Raw genomic sequence first — 17,672 nt, 5'->3', positions numbered from 1 at the left:
ATTTACTGTCACTTAATAATGAAAAGACATTTGTAATTCCATTTGCAATCCATACAAATGATACTCCTAAAAATTTTAACATTGTCATACATAATAATACTAAAATTCACAGCCAAAACTATTGCAAATCAAACTGTACAGTACTAAAAACAACAAATGAAATTAAATATCTAGGAGTAATTATTGATAAAAATCTGAAATGGAAGGAACAAATATGTCAAGTAGTAAAAAAAATTAGAAAATTAATATATATATTTTTAAGAATTAGAAACTTTCTGTCGATAAAAAATCTATATTTAATTTACTATGCCTTAGTTCAATCCACTTTACAATACGCTATTATTAGTTGGGGATCCGCGTATAAATGTAACCTTCTTCCAATTGAAATTATACAAAGAACAATTATTAAAATTATATTAAAAAAATCCTTTGACTACCCAACAGAACGCCTGTTTGAAGAATTTCAAGTACCTACATTTAAAGACCTATATATTAAAAACTCATTAATCCAAATTATAAAAGAAAAAGATAAATATCAATTTTTAAATGAAAACAGAACGCGACTTAGACATGTTTTTCTATGCCCAAAACTAAATACGTCTTTTGCACAACATCATTATACTTACCAGGGAAGAACTTTTTTCAATCGTCTACCAGAAGAAATCAGAAGCATTAATGATAAAACCCAAATACTGCTCTCTGTCAAGAGACACTTTAAAAATATTCTGAAAAAAAAAACTACTGTCACTTAATTAATCTCACAAATATCCTTAGTTTTCCATAACTTTCTTTCTTTATTAAAATTTATTATATTAATATATTATCCTTCACTACTATCAAAAAAAAATACTACAGCAAACATACATTTATGTACAATGAATTATCTAAGTACTAACTAACAACAACATTTATGTACACTCCCCTTCCATACACAAGCAAATGCTTTCAATGGAAGAGTAGTAAAAAAAACCCAAGATGTAAAATGAATTATGTACCATGTAAACTTATTATTAAAAATAAAAAATAATTCCAAAAAAAAAAAAAAAAAAAAAAAAATATCGGAAGAAGACCTCTCTAGCATATTCAAAACAACAACATAGTCCTTGAAAACATATTCAAACATACATAGTCCCCCTCAGAACAGGATCTCCTAGTGAGGAGGACTTCAACAATCTGCCTCGTTTTTATGTATATATATTTCACATATACCCTACAAATGTAATTAATAAAATAGAAACTAAATTTTTTTTTAAATCAACAAATTTGACAGGATACCCATTTTTTTTTTAAAGTAAGTTTGTATTCTTTCAAAAGCTTAAACATGTATATTATTCAATGTGAAAGAGACAATCAAACATGCTGCTGAAATGGAAAATTTGGAATTAGAAAAAAGCATGCTCCAGATTAACTATTTAATTGTTTTTCTAAAATAAGTGTTTCTAACATCTTTTTCTTTTTTTCGAATTCTAAATTTTCAATTTCTAGTTTCCTTTTCTTTTCCAATCTGTGAATTATTTTTTGATTATAAAATATTATGTAATGTAATGCAATGTAAATGCTTTTGGTTTGTTTGGTGCTATATATTATGTAACATAATATATATACAATAAGTTATACTTATATTGTAACATAATATGCTGAGGTGTTCACATATCTTAGTTCTGTAAATAATTTTTTGATTACTGCGTGGAAATGCTTCAGGAATATGTTTGAGTTTTGTGAAATAATATGCTGAGGTGTTCACATGTCGTAGTTCTGAAAGCGGTGTTGTTGTTTAGAACTGTGTTTGGACAGTCTACACTCAATTCTAAAACCTTTTCTTTCTAGACAACAATACCGCATTAGGTAGATACTGGGTGGAAATGCTTCAGGAATTTGTTTGAGTTTTGTGAACATAATAATTATGCTGGAGGTGTTCACATGTCTTAGTTCTGTGAATTATTTTTTGATTATAAAATATTATGTAATGTGATGCAATGTAAATGCGTTAGATTTGGAAATGTTTTAAACTTTTCTTTAATGTTATTAATCTTTTGCACGCGGCCGTATCAACAGTTGATACGGAAACTTTGACGGCCGATATTCCAGCGCTCTTTCGTCATAAATGTATTTCTTGCTCGCTTGGACATTCGTAGAACTATCACGATGCTGACATCTACAAGTATTTCTCAAAAATAAAATTGTATTTCATAAAAAAAGATCCATAATCAAGTGCGCCTCTTCGCGCCTTTGAGTGCTTTAGTTCACAATTTTGTCAACGGATGGCGTTAGTACTAGTATGTTATCTGCGCTTGCGCGCGCCGAGTTCATTTGTGGAATCTGCGCCGATAACATTCTGTGTTCTGCTGTAATATTGAATTATTACGAAAAATTCAAATTAATTTGTTCACTTCAGAAATCATTACTTTTTGATTTCTTGTGTTTCGTCTAGCAAATTCAATTTTACTGTATCCACGAGTGACCATATTGTGCCGATTGCGCGTATTTTTTAACATTTTACTGTGTTACAAAACTGAGTTATTGACTTTACTATATACTTTATTAATTTAAATATATTTTGTTATATACATGTATTAGTTATATATTACTAAAGTGCGTGTTATTTTCGTGTTTTATATACTATTTCAAAATTTATTAGGAAACGTTCACAAGTTTTTAGTTTTTTTAATTCATTTGATTTTTCGGATAAAAAATGGCCCATAGTTTGGAAGATGATGAAATTGAAAATATATTGAACGTTTTGGATTCTGATTATGAAATGTCCGAAGATGAATTTGAACCTTCGGAACTTTCAGATACAGAAACTCAAGCGAATGAGTCTGTAAGTGAAGAAGTGCTACACTCCTGGGTGTCTGGACCTCATATTCCAATAGTACACGAATTTGATGATTTTCAATCCGGCGTTTCTGTACAATTTAACGAAAATTCAACAGAAAGTGATTTTTTTGAACATTTTTTAAATCGCTCGATTATGAATGAAATTGTTCGAGAAACAAACGACTACCATACTTTTCTTCTCATTTCAAAGGAATTTGGTGCGAAGTCACGAATTCATAAGTGGAAGGACACAAGTATTGAAGAAATGTATCTATTTTTTGCAATAACCATGCTTATGACAAGAAACGAACACTTGACTATTGAATAGTATTGGAGTACAAATATATTTCTAAGTTCCCCTATTTTTGGCCAGATCATGAGTAGAGACCGATATTAATTGTTGTTGCAAAATTTACATTTCTGTGACTCAAATTCGCTTCATATAGATCGTCTTTATAAAATAAGGTTAATTTTAAATCACACCCGAACACTATTTAAGGAGTCTGTGATACCTTATGAAGACCTATGTATAGATGAAAGTATCATTGTTTTCAAGGGTAGGCTAATTTTTAAGCAATATATTCCATCAAAACGACATCGCTTTGGAATCAAAATGTTTGTTTTGTGTGATGTGAAAACTGGATACATTCTAGATTTCATAATTTACTGCGGAGAAGGCACGGAAATTACAGATGAACAAAACTTGGGAATAACCGGCGCTGTTGTTACTACACTCCTAACTGATTATTTTGGCAAAGGGCACAATTTATGGTGTGACAATTGGTACTCAAGTCCAAATTTATTCAATTTTTTGCATTTGAAAAAAACAAATGCCTGTGGGACGGTAAAAAAGAACCGGAAGGAAATGCCAAAATTTATTAAACTGAAAAAAGGCGAATTTGAGTCAAAAAGCCGCGGTCCCCTTTTAGCATTAAAATGGTGTGATAAAAGGGATGTACACATGCTAACTACCTTGCACGATAACTCATTTAAGGAAACCAGTAAAATAAATCATCAAACTAAACAACCCATTCGCAAGCCCGCCTGTGTCATTGATTACAATAAATCTATGGGAGCTGTTGACAAAAGCGACATGATGCTGAGCAGTTTATCCTGTATGAGGAAGACCATAAAATGGTATAAAAAAGTATTTTTTCACATACTTGACCTATATTTATTGAATTCATTTATTTTGTACACCCAAGTGACAGGTATAAAAAAATCTCTAGCAGATTTTCAATTGGCGGTTATTATGCAACTAGTTGAGAAATATAAACCAGAGATTTCTCAAATACCAGAGCCTAATACATCAGCCCACCTCAACCCGTTTCGGGTTTTGCCTAAATATGCCGCTAAGCATATGGCCGAATTGATTCCATCAACTGGCAAAATAAAAAAAACCGCGTAGACGATGTCGTGTATGCCGATTGAAAAATAAAAAAAATGCAGTTAACGAGATACGTATGTAAAGAATGTGGTGTGTCTTTATGTATCGAACCCTGTTTTAAAGTTTACCATAGTTCCAAAAAAATGTGACAGACAGAGATTCCTCTAAAGTGCTTAAAAACAATATTTATTAAGTGATATAAAATTTATGTGTTATTTTTAAGTGTTGAGTTTAGAAAAGAGTTTGAGAAAAAGTTTTCAGAACTAAAAATGATAAGTGATCATGGTGTCCCTTATGTCTATCAACGCAGTGGCCTAAGTACACACACGGCGAGTGAATGGCGGGACCACATTCAAAAGATACGGTACGTCTTTGTATGAAATTTTATGTTTTTGTTTTTATAAACATCTAAGAGTGTTGACACACGAGGATTTGTTTTCATATTGTGGAGAATAATCTGTTCTGTCTATATAGTCCAATAAATCATGCCAGAATGCTATAATTTGACATTTAATTGCGTGCATAGGTATTTGAAAATGTGTACCGCGTACGGGTATAGATAAAACTATATAAATATATTCTGTATTGCCGATATTGTCGATAAAATCCTTTACAATCAGTCAGAGGCGGCACTGAAATTCCGGAAATTTCTTGTACATTAAATCGATCCTCCTTTCTTTGGCTTCTGCGAAATGATCAATGACACGGCTGTGGAAATTATCTATTTTCGAAATATATTTTTCTTCAATGCTAAGCATTGCAAGTGAGCATAGTCTATTTTGCCTCATTGTATTTCTTAAAAATGTTTTAATACGTTTAATAGTTGAAAAATATCTTTCACATTTAACTGGAGTCATTGGTATCACGCAAATAAATTGTGGTACTTTGATTGTTTCTGAAAATATTTCCTGGAAATTATTGGTCAGTAAAAAATTTAAAAGTACTGTTAGAATGGTGAAAGTCATCACATTGGTAAACAGTCAAGTGCCAAATCTACATTCAGTGTCTTTGAACTTTCGCCGTGAACCCTGGTTTTAACGGAGTATTAGCCGCCTGAAAGAAGAGTAGGGCCCGTTGCTCGCTCAAACCCGGGTTTTCCCCGAAATAAACTCACTCTATCTATTTTCCATTCATTCAATTGCAACTTAAACATTCGTCTCTCTCTCTCTCTCTCTCTCCAACTACCCACTGTGTCTCTCACCCGCTCCCATCCCAAACATCCAGCCCCATCGAAATGGAAATTGAAAGCACCAACCTAGAAATAGCCAGGTTCTTTGATTCACACCCCGACCATAATTCCGTCACTAATGAGGAAAAAATCCACATATACAATCTACAAGTCCGCCGATTCAATCTAACCCGCTCCACGTCTCAATTATCCCCTTGCAACTCTCCCTTCAACGACGGTAACGTCACACCCACCAACTGCGTCACCACCCCCCCGCACTCAATCCGAAGAACCCCCTCCACCTCAGGAAATGCCTCTCCCCCGACCAGCGCCCGCAAACATCTCGCCTCCTCCTCATCCCACTCCAGCGATTACTCCACCACCGATAATTCGGGGTCAGAATACTCTGGCTCCGAATCAGCATCAGAACTGACCACAAGGGTGGGTTTTCGGACCTATTCTTTTTATAATGTATATTAATGATATGGTAAAAGTATTGAAACATTGTAAAATAAGATTATTTGCAGACGACGCACTGATATATAATTATAACAGGAGAAGATTATGAACTCATAATGAACCATACAAATGAAGACCTACATAATATATTAATATGGCTGAAGAAAAATAAACTTAAATTGAATGTAAACAAAACAAAATCCATGAACATTGGAAAACGAGTAAAGCCGGGAATACACATGCCTGTAGCTGGCACACTTGCATGCAAGCTCCTTGCACATGCCAGCTTCTATCATGCGTATACGCTAACTTGCATGCCTGTACCTGCCTTGCAAGTAGATTGCACAACATTTGATTTACTGGCATGCAAGTTGAGGGAGGGGACGAGGGGGGCTATGAAACCGGCATGTGTGAACGTCGCGACAGGTACGGGCATGCCAGTAGCTGACCTGTTGTTCGCCGCGGCGCGCGTATTTTTGTTTGGTTTGTTTTTGTGTCTGTTTAGTTCGATTTTTTTTGTATTCACCATGTCACGATGGGGAGATGAGAAGACGATTCAATTTATTAATTTGTATAGAGAATACGAATGTCTCCGGAATCCTAATAGTTCTCTGTATAAAAATAAAGTAGCCCGTGACAATGCCTACAGAAAAATTCAAGAAGAATTTGACGTGAATGTGAAAAAGATCAAAAATAAAATAAAAAGTTTAAGAAGTAGGGTAGACTGGGTACGATTGAAACAAGTTATGATTGAAACATCTCAATTTACTCGAAAACTATAATACCTAAGAGTGTGACGCAACAATCGAATCTCCGTCAGATCTGTAGGTACCTATCACCAGTAGCCAGTAGCCCTCCAGCCGGCGAGTGATACAGTCATGCACAGGAGACATTATTGGATTTCGCGCTAAAAAGTAAGTAACTAGTTACGAAATTTTTGTTTACGTTATAACTCATTTTACTCTCGCAGCTCGACGAAACTTTTTATTCCATTCTCTTCTTTATCTATTTTAGAGTATTTGTAATGCATTTGCGCGGCGTTTATGTCTATTTAAAGGGCTTATTTTAGACCTTAAAGTAGAAAATGCAGCGTGGGGATGTTTGAAACAACTCGTGTGGGGATGATTGCAACGTTTCAATCATGACCATGTTTCAACCGTCCACACGGAGAGAAAATTAAATAGTTATAATGAAAATTGATCAGAAATTGAAATCATTCTGTCTTCGGATGATGAAGTCGATCTCATTCGACCGTAGACAACCTCACTTAACCATATTATAATTATATATAAAGTTCATGTTCAGCGTTAATAGTATACATTGTCAATATTAGGACAAAAAGTTGACAACAGAGAAAAAAAATACACACGAACAGTAGGTAATATTTAAAGATTAGAGATTTATAATTATAAATCGAGTTTTCACACAGCCCGCCTCAATAGACTAGCCTGTGTTGAGGCAGTCATTTTATAAGTTAATTTGAAATACATACGAACATACCTACACTTGTAAGGTTTATTCACTTAATACGATGGTTTCATTAATAATGTCGTATTTTGTCGGTAATGGCCCTATCATTACTTTTATTCCAATTTTTTACGATATCCAACCTCATCGTGATGGGTAGGTACCTACTCTTGCAATTGTTTTCATTCAGTATTTCTGACGAGGATTTTTTTTTAAATTTTTCAGATGCCTAGAAAACGAATAAACGTCACAGACCGAAATACTAGAGACATGTTTTCATATCAGCAAGCATATGAAGAAACATTATCTGGAAGATCGTTGAGAAAGGCTGCAGCGATGTTTAATTTGGACCACGTCTCATTGGGAAGGTACAAAAAAAGAGAGAAAGTGCACCAATAGATACATCTGTTGATTCCATAACCATGGGATACAATTCGGCGAAGAAAGTATTTTCCCCATCTCAAGAAACTGAGATTGCAAATTATGCAATAAAAACGGCAGACATTTATTTTGGACTGTCTAGAAAGGATTTAAGAAAACTGGCATTTGATTTGACCACACGGTACAACCTGACAAGGCCAAATTCATGGGACACAAATAGCATGGCCGGAATAGAATGGCTACGAGGATTTTTAGACCGCAATCCACAATTATCTGTAAGGTGTGCCCAAGCCACGAGTTTGGCACGAGCGACAAGTTTTAATCGACATAATGTTGATGAATTCTTCAAAAATTTAGCGAACGTTTTGGATAGATATAAATTTGAAGCAAAGGACATCTACAACGTAGATGAGACCGGTGTCACAACTGTTCAAAAACCAAATCGGATTGTAGCCAGAAGAGGAACTCGGCAAGTAGGTGCGGTAACGTCGGCCGAACGAGGAACTCTCGTAACTGTTACTGTAGCAGCAAACGCAATTGGCAACTCAATTCCGCCGATGTTTACATTCCCACGTATCAAATATCAAAGCCATTTCTTAAAAGATGGTCCGATTGGTAGTATCGGTACCGCGAACAAATCTGGATGGATGCAAGAAGAAGATTTTACCATATTTCTAAATCATTTTCAAAGGCACACCAATTCGTCTTTAGATCATAAAGTTCTTTTATTACTTGATAATCATTCATCGCATGTTTCTATAAATTGTATTGATTACTGTTATGCCAATGGTATAATCATGCTCTCCTTTCCCCCGCATTGCAGTCACAAATTACAGCCATTGGATCGATCAGTGTTCGGACCATTTAAAAAAGCGGTGAATACAGCTTGTGATGGGTGGATGAGAACAAATCCAGGAAAACCAATGACTATTTATGATATCCCAAGCATAGTGGCGACTGCTTTACCCCGGGCAATAACCCAAACTAACATTCAATCTGGGTTTAGATGTTCTGGAATTCATCCGTATAACAGAGACATATTCAGTGATTTAGATTTTGAACCCTCGTACGTCACGGACAGACCAAATCTAAATGTTTTAAGTAGTGCCGAAAGTGACCCAGTGGTAGTTCAAAACTCAGAGATTTCATGGCCACTTGAAGCAGCTGTTCCACCTACTTTAATCTCAGTGATTTCGCAGCCAATTTCTGTAGGAATTGAAACAGTTGTTCCGTCCACTCAGAGAGGCTCGGTGACTCCAGAACCAAATGTTAGTACTGAATCAATAACATTTGTTACGTGTTCATTGAGAGGTTTGGTCAGTTTAACAAATAATACGCTGCCTTTACCTACAGCTTCTGATCCTCTTGAGATTAACACGACCGAGTCTCTGATATCATCGTCACAAAATTATGTACATGAATTACCAGTCGATTTTATTTCCGAAAGCAATTATTGCAACTTGTCCGTGCCTTCAACAAGTAAAATGTTTATACCAGAAAGCGTGCGACCATTCCCAAAAGCGCTACCCAGGAAAACAACTACCAGAGGTTTGAAGAAGAGGAAATCCACTATTTACACAAACACTCCGGAAAAAGAATATATACGAACAGAAACCAAAGAAAAGGAAAGAAAAAAAGGTGCTAACACGATAAAAAAGAACATGAAGAATACAGAGAGGAAGAAAAAGAAGACTGAAACAACAGAAATATATCGAAATAACGCTTCGAGATCAGATAAACATACTTTTTGTTTAGTATGTGGTGAAGACTATAATTCTAGTAAGTCCGGTGAAATTTGGGTCCAGTGTATGATTTGTGAACTTTGGGCTCATGAAAAGTGCACCAAACAAGAATTACAGTACACTTGTCATAATTGTGAATCTGACTAATTATTGATGGTGTGCCTTGTAATATGGACGGATAATTTTATAAATATATTTAATTGCGTAAGAGTAAGGAGTTTACCTAATATTTGATTACTCATCGTTTCATTAATGTTAATTTTTATAATGTACCTTAAGAAGTAGGTAGGTACCCCTTTGTTTTAGTGCCATTCTTTACACATAGGTGTTTTATTCGTATCATTCAAGTGTTCACTGAATTTTTTTGTAGGTAATTAGTCACAAGTAATTATAATGATACAGTACCAGATACTTACCTACTGATTGTTTACTTGTAATAGATACTATTTACTTATTTATGACCATTTTCATTTTTTTGTTTTGTTGGCTAAGCCCTTTGTTTTAGTATCGTTCTTTACAGAAAGACGTTTTATTCGTATCATTTAAGTGTTTACTTACCTTTTTGTAATTGATAAGGGGTTTAAAAAAAGGGGTTTAATGTTACTTCCAGTGTTAAGTACCTACCTACATTTTTTTTTTCTTTAAATAGATACCTAATATATACTTATTTATTAGATATTTATGGCCCCTTAACCGATTATTTAGAGTTTTGTTAGTTCTAGAATATTGCGATACTTTGTAATAATATGATCTCACATCACAAACCACAGATACAATTATTTTCTATTTTTGATTTCTTAATTGTTGAATTTTACATGGAGAAAATTCTGTCGAGTCAGAGGTAAAATCAACATTGTTATGATTGAAACAGTGTGATGATTGAAACAAGCACTTTTGTATGAAAGCAAAAAACTTATTTTTAATACCGTTCTATTCTGTTCCAGGAAAATATCGCTGGAAAACTATGTTGATTATGCCAAATACTCATAGTTAGTATAACTAAGAGCACTTAAACACAAATAATAAATAATATATTTAAAGTTGTTTTATTTCAAGACATTTATGTTTATAGTTTTTAAAATACTTGTGATATGTTTAATCACTATTCATGATCTCATTGAGTACTGTTTTTATAGTGAAAATGTTTAATATTTATTAAAATTACTCCAATTATTCCAAAGATATTTAGAGTGTTTCAATTATCCTTACATACTGTTTCAATCGTCCACACTATGGGGATAATTGAAACAGATTTCCCCATCGTCTTTAAGTGGTTATTGTAGCTTACCTGTACGAGTTGTGGCCATCCAATAAATTTAATTTGATAACTAGATAGATCATAGATCATCTAGTATAAACATCTTATCCATAAATACTATAAATCCATAAATAATAAGGATTATTATTCACATATTAAAAGTGACAAGTAACGTTTGAATTTGTCTTGCGAATTTCAGTTAAAATAGTTATTATAAGCATCATTTAAACAATTGGTTGTGTGAATCACATTATAAAAATCCCTCTAAACACTGTGAATTATAATTATACCATAATCGTAGTGATCCAAACGTATCAATCGGTTATTCACTAAATTCTATAAAATATTATCAGACATTACTGATTCCAGTGCGTGTGAGCGGTGCGACATCATAGTAGGTCAATATCACCCGTAAGTGCAAGCAGCGCAGAAACACTCCGGACACTTGCAACTCGCTACGCGATACGCAGTTGAGTGTGCAGGGTGCAGGGTCATCACTCACTTCCTAACTTAATATTACGAACCTCTAAAATAAAAATGGATGCTAATCAATGTATGGCGAAGGCTCAGGAAATTATTAACCAAATACATTTAATAATTACCGACTCATCTAATAAGTTCAATAAAGAACAACTTGCAAAAATAATGCCAAAAACTACCGAGTTACTGGGCGTCGCGGGACAGATGGCAGTGAAGATGGGGACTATGGAGGGTGAACTATCCGCATACAAAAATATTATTAATAACCAACCTGCAATAACTGGAACTACTCAATCTACTTCAATGGAAATATGTGACGCAATTACCGAGATAACAGAAAGGAATTTACGTTCGAAAAATCTAATTCTGCTGAACGTACCTGAAAGTAGAGACGAGAATCAAACCAACAGGATATCTGATGACAACAACAAAGTATGTTCAACGTTAAAAATTATCGATGATACATTACAGATAAATATTTCTAAAATATATAGGCTTGGCGTAAGAAAAACTGACAAGATCAGACCCATAAAAGTAGAACTCCAAGATTCATATCAAGCTAAGCAAATAATCATAAATAAATATAAACTGAAAAATGGCATCAAAGTTAAACAAGATCTCACGGAGCTGCAAAGGAAACAAATGACGGATGTTTGGAAAGAGTTTGAAACGAGAAAAGCGGATGGGGAAACAAACATAACAATTAAGTACATAAACTCTGTTCCAAAAATAATAAAAAACGTGCCAAAAAACTTAAACAGCACCTAAAATTGTTTGGGTACTACCAAAATGTTCGCGGAATGAGAACCAAATTACAACATCTCAAAATAACTTCTCCCACATTCCCACATGATATTTTGTTATTAACAGAAACATGGTTAAATGAGGACATCAATTCATCGGAATTAGGTCTCAATAAATACAACATCTATCGTCTTGACCGTGACCCCATTACAAGCAACAAATCAAAAGGAGGAGGTGTAATGGTGTGCATATCTAAAAACATTTCATCTAAAAAATTGCCAGTTAAACACAAAAGCGTTGAACAGATGTTTGTAATGCTAAATATTTCATCCACAAAAATCATTATCGCTTGTACTTATATTCCACCAATGTCAGATCTGCAAATATACAAGAACCACATCGAGGATGTAGAAACACTAAAATATAAATATCCTAAAGCCAAATTTATAATTGTAGGCGACTACAATCTTCCGAAAATTGACTGGTCTTTCGATAAGAACAATGAAGTGATTATTAACGAAACAGAAGTGCAGTGTGTCAAATCTAAGGAAATGCTTGATATGTCTTTTTTCCTAGGACTAAAACAGTTAAATAAAGTGCACAATTCTTATAACCGAATGCTTGACCTAGTATTTTCTAGTGACTTAAGGACAGTGGTAGAACAATCGGATGAATTGTTGTTACCTTTAGACCAACACCATCCGGCGTTAGATATTATTATCACAAATGAGTCTAGAAAATTTCAGAAATTAAAAACTTCATCGTACAATTTTAAAAAAGCTGACTATCCAAATATAATTGATTATCTTGACCTTATAGACTGGTCATTTCTAGAAGATGAAAACAATATTGTGAATCAAGTCCAACAATTTTATTCAATCCTAAACACTTCAAAAGAACGTCATGTTCCAAAAGTTAATTTTATTGCATCCCTTTACCCTACATGGTTTTCAAAAGAATTAAAAGAATTGATTTATACTAAAAAACAAACTCACCGAATATATAAGCAATCTAGAAACGTCGATGATTATATAATGTTTACTAACATAAGAAAGCAGTGCAAAGAATTGTCTAAAAAATGTTATAATGATTATATTAGTTTAATAGAAATGGAGGTTCATGATAATGTTAAAAAATTGTGGAACTTTTCTAATGCTCAGCGAAAAAATGATTGTAGTTTACCAAATATTATGTATCTGAATAACAATTGTGCGGATAATACCGAAGGCATTGTCAATCTTTTTGCAGATTTATTCAAAAGTGTCTATGATGATAATATTACTGATAATGAAATCCCAAATGATATATCACTTGAAGAATCACTTAACCTAAACCATTGTTTTATTGAAATAAACGCTATAGAAAAGGCTATAAAAGCATTAGATACTAATAAATCCGCTGGACCGGATGGTTTCCCTCCAATATATTTAAAATCTTGTGTTCGCAGTTTGACTTATCCATTATTTTTACTATTTAATAAGTCTTTGTCGTCAGGGTGTTTTCCAAAACAGTAGAAAAAAAGCTATCTTACGCCTATTCATAAAAAGGGAGATAAAAGCGATATATAAAACTACAGACCAATATGTATATTGTCCGCTATTCCCAAACTATTTGAATCGTTAGTCCTAGATGTAATATGTAAACAAATTAATAATATTATTGTACCCAACCAGCATGGCTTTATCACAGGTAAATCCACCCTAAGTAACTTGATCATATACGAAAATTACATAACTGATTCTCTTGCCTTGAAGCATCAAGTGGATTCAATATATACTGATTTTTCCAAAGCTTTTGACAAAGTTAGGCGACATATCCTTGTACAAAAATTAAGTATGTTGGGTATCAAGGGTAATCTGTTAAGTTGGATTGATAGTTATCTTAGTAAAAGAGAGCTATGTGTCAAAATAAAATCTGTGGAATCTTACATTTTCGAAGCCACAAGTGGGGTCCCTCAGGGGTCTCACCTGGGACCAATTCTTTTTTTGTTATTTATTAATGATATTGTTAGCATATTTAAAGATGTAGAAGTTCTTCTTTTCGCAGATGATTTGAAAATATATAAAACAATACGCAGTTTAGACGATTGTTATACTTTGCAACTTAATTTAAATAAACTATATCGTTGGTGCATCATCAACTCTCTGTTTCTTAATATTAAAAAATGTCAGGTCATTCGTTTTTGTAAAATACGAAATCATACAATTTATGAATATTCGCTTAATAATGTAAAATTGACAGCTGTCACTCAAATCAGGGACTTGGGTGTTATATTTGATGAACAGTTAACATTCAATCCGCATATAAATGAAATCACAAATAAAGCCTTAAAAATGCTTGGTTTTATATGTAGAACCGCATGTGACTTCAAGTCACTAGAATGTTTGAACACACTGTACACATCTTTAGTAAGAAGTCAAGTAGAGTATAATTCGCCTATTTGGTCCCCGTTTTATAAAGTACATTCCAACAATATTGAAAGGGTACAACACAAATTTTTAAGATTTATTAACTTTAAACTGAATATTCCAATCCAAAATATAAATTATATCCAACTCATGCATCAACTAAATTTGATTACGCTGTCAGATAGGCGAATTATCTCCGACCTTGTTCTACTAAATAAAATTATTAATTATAGAATCGACAGCCCTGAAATTCTTGCCACAATAAAATTATTTGTACCTTCCAAAAATACGAGACAAAATTCCACCTTTTTCTGTGACAATTTCAAATCTAATTATCAAGCGCACATATCGTTAAATCGAATACAAAATTTTGGTAATAAATTTGGTAATGTTGTTGATATATTTAGAGATTCCGTAGCAGTGCTTAAACGAAATCTACATAAACACTTTGCTGAAATGTATGACTTATCCACTCCATAGTGAAAAACCCATTTTTTAGCTTCTGTTTTTTCACTCTTTTCTTTTATGACTTTTTAACTTTAATATATATGTTTTAACTTTACAAATTAATATTGTAATTTAAATAACAATTCGAATATGATTTTAAGTCCCTATAAATGCTGATTAATTTCAATCCATTTATTTTTCTAAGTAAAAAAAAAAAAAAAAAACTGTTCTCCATAATGGTATTCTGTATTATTTGTAAAACATTTATGTACTACAGATATAATAACTATTTTATTTATATATGTACGTAAACTTTTAAATGTCACATAGTTAATGTAATAACACTAATAACAATGTATGTAAAAGCCCAATGGGCGTTTAAATAAAATAAAATAAAATAAAAAAAATACAAAAGAAATATTACTACACCTAGTTAAGGTAAAAGTGTTTCAACCATACCCGGTCTACCCTACTTATCACCAAGAACTAAATAAAGTCGAAAAATCAAAACGATCGGGAGCCGGAGCGAGTGAGGTTTATAATCCCAGTTTGAGATGGTTTAAAGAAATTCAATTTCTAAATGATACATTTGACTATAGAAAGTCAATCCATACAGAAGTAAGTACTTACACATCTATACCGTATTTTTCTTAGTTTCGCAATTTTTATTTTAAGATAGAAATAAATAAAAAACAAAAGAGTAGGTATTCACAAAAACTTTATTGAATTTTGTACATAGTAGGCATTTATAATCATTTTAACCTGAAATGTTAATCATTCGATCTTGCCAAGGCAATACTTCCGTTGTTATAAAAAGATCAGCATACTTATTTCCAATAAGTATTGCTTCTCTAGATGAATGATTACTACGTGTTGGTGGTAAATCCTGTAATACACTTTGTAATTGATGACGCCAGGAGCCGTTGATCGTATTACTGACTTGAATATCTTCATAATCTACACATCTTTGAGTGATATAAGTAGGAGTAGTTTTTCGCAACCAATTGTGTAAACAACATGCTGCTAATACTATGAAATCAACTTTTTCCGGTTTTAGGGCTATATTTGATTCAAAAACTCTAAATCTTGATACAAGTATACCAAACGCATTTTCGACGATTCGTCTGGCCCTTGATAACCTATAGTTGAAGACTTTTACTCTTTGAGTTGTCATGGTAGGAAACGGTTTCATGAGATACTTTTTTAATGGAAAAGCTGCATCTCCAACTATAACAGAATGTTCAGGAATGTCCAGAGTATTATTTGCTAGTGCTTGTCCTATGCTTGATCTTTCGAATACTCCTTCGTCTGAAGCTCTACCGTTGCATCCAATATCAATATAAGAAAAACAGTAGTCGTCATCCACCAGTGCTAGGAGTACTATGCTGTTGTTTCCTTTATAATTATAATAATTTGAAGTATCATCAGGAGCAATTATATTTATGTGTTTGCCATCGATAGCACCAATACAGCCTGGAAAGTTCCATTTAGTTCGAAAGCCATGTTCTATCTCCTTCCATTCCAGTCTCGTTGGAATCTGAAAAAAAAAGTCTGTTATCTACCTATAGACATACACTCGATAGTAAATATGTACATATTTTTTACAGATGCAACCATCCTCTCAAACAAACACTACAACAGTCGAGCAGCCAGGGTCATCCTCTCCAACAAGCATTACTACAGTCGAGCAACCACAGTCGTCCTCTCCAACAAACATTACAACAGTCGAGCAGCCACCGTCATCTTCTCCAACAAGCATTACTACGGTCGAGCAACCACAGTCGTCCTCTCCAACAAACATTACAACAGTCGAGCAGCCACCGTCATCCTCTCCAACAAACACTACTACAGTCGAGCAACCACAGTCGTCCTCTCCAACAAACATTACAACAGTCGAGCAGCCACCGTCATCCTCTCCAACAAGCATTACTACAGTCGAGCAACCACAGTCGTCCTCTCCAACAAACATTACAACAGTCGAGCAGCCACCGTCATCCTCTCCAACAAGCATTACTACAGTCGAGCAACCACAGTCGTCCTCTCCAACAAACATTACAACAGTCGAACAACCACAGTCATCCCCTAAAACAAGCACTTCAACAGTCGAGCAACCACAGTCGTTTTCTCAACCAAGCACTGCGACAGTCAAGCAAACACAGTCATCATCTCAAGCAGCTATAAAAAAAAATCAGACTAAGAAAAAAGGTGCTGAACAAAATGAAACCCTATTAGCACTCCAACGACTGGAAAATATTTCAAATGCTATTAATAATCCAAGGTTTAATGAAGATGAGTTTTACTATTTTGGACAAAGTGTTGCTGCCCAGTTAAGATCATTACCATTAAACAACGCACTAGATATGCAAGCCCAAATTCAAACTTTGTCATCCACAGAGAGATCTCGATTGTCCACTCCGTATTGTAACATGTCTATACACTCTGAAGATACTTCAGCATCTTCTGCCAGTTATCAATTGATAACAGTACCAGACTACTCTGCAGTAGACGATAACACGGTTACTATTTACCAATCTAATCCAGAACAAGGGCAGAACATTTTCAATGAAGCTTGGAATAATGCTTAATTTTTAACTTACATAAAGTCATATTGTTATTTTTCTATGTGTTGAGACGAAGTGTAATAATTTAATTGAAATAAAACAATCACTTTGTTTGTAACCACGAATTATTATTTTTTATTTAAATTAAAATTTAAATTTTTTAAATAAATAATTCGTGGTTACAAACAAAGTGATTGTTTTATTTCAATTAATATGTCAAACCACAAAGTTACTGCTTTCTACAAAAATGTAATAATTTAAATAAAGAATATGTATAAGATATAACAAATTATTTTACTGACCTTCATAAAATCCTTTAATGCATTAAATATTTCACCACAAACAACTGAAAC

At 33.5% G+C, this 17,672-nt stretch overlaps 1 pseudogene; it reads left to right on the top strand.

Moving 5' to 3' along the window:
* The first annotated feature begins 6,358 nt into the window (after nt 1-6,358).
* LOC149411056 (uncharacterized) lies at nt 6,359-17,343 on the top strand (annotated as a pseudogene).
* Nucleotides 17,344-17,672: the final 329 nt, after the last annotated feature.

This window comes from Hesperophylax consimilis, chromosome 26 (assembly GCF_061612785.1).
Source record: "Hesperophylax consimilis isolate HC1 chromosome 26, BYU_Hcon_1.0, whole genome shotgun sequence".
NCBI classification, from domain to species: domain Eukaryota; kingdom Metazoa; phylum Arthropoda; class Insecta; order Trichoptera; family Limnephilidae; genus Hesperophylax; species Hesperophylax consimilis.
Note: the sequence above shows the minus strand (reverse complement) of the source record. Positions and strands in the feature narration are given on the sequence as shown.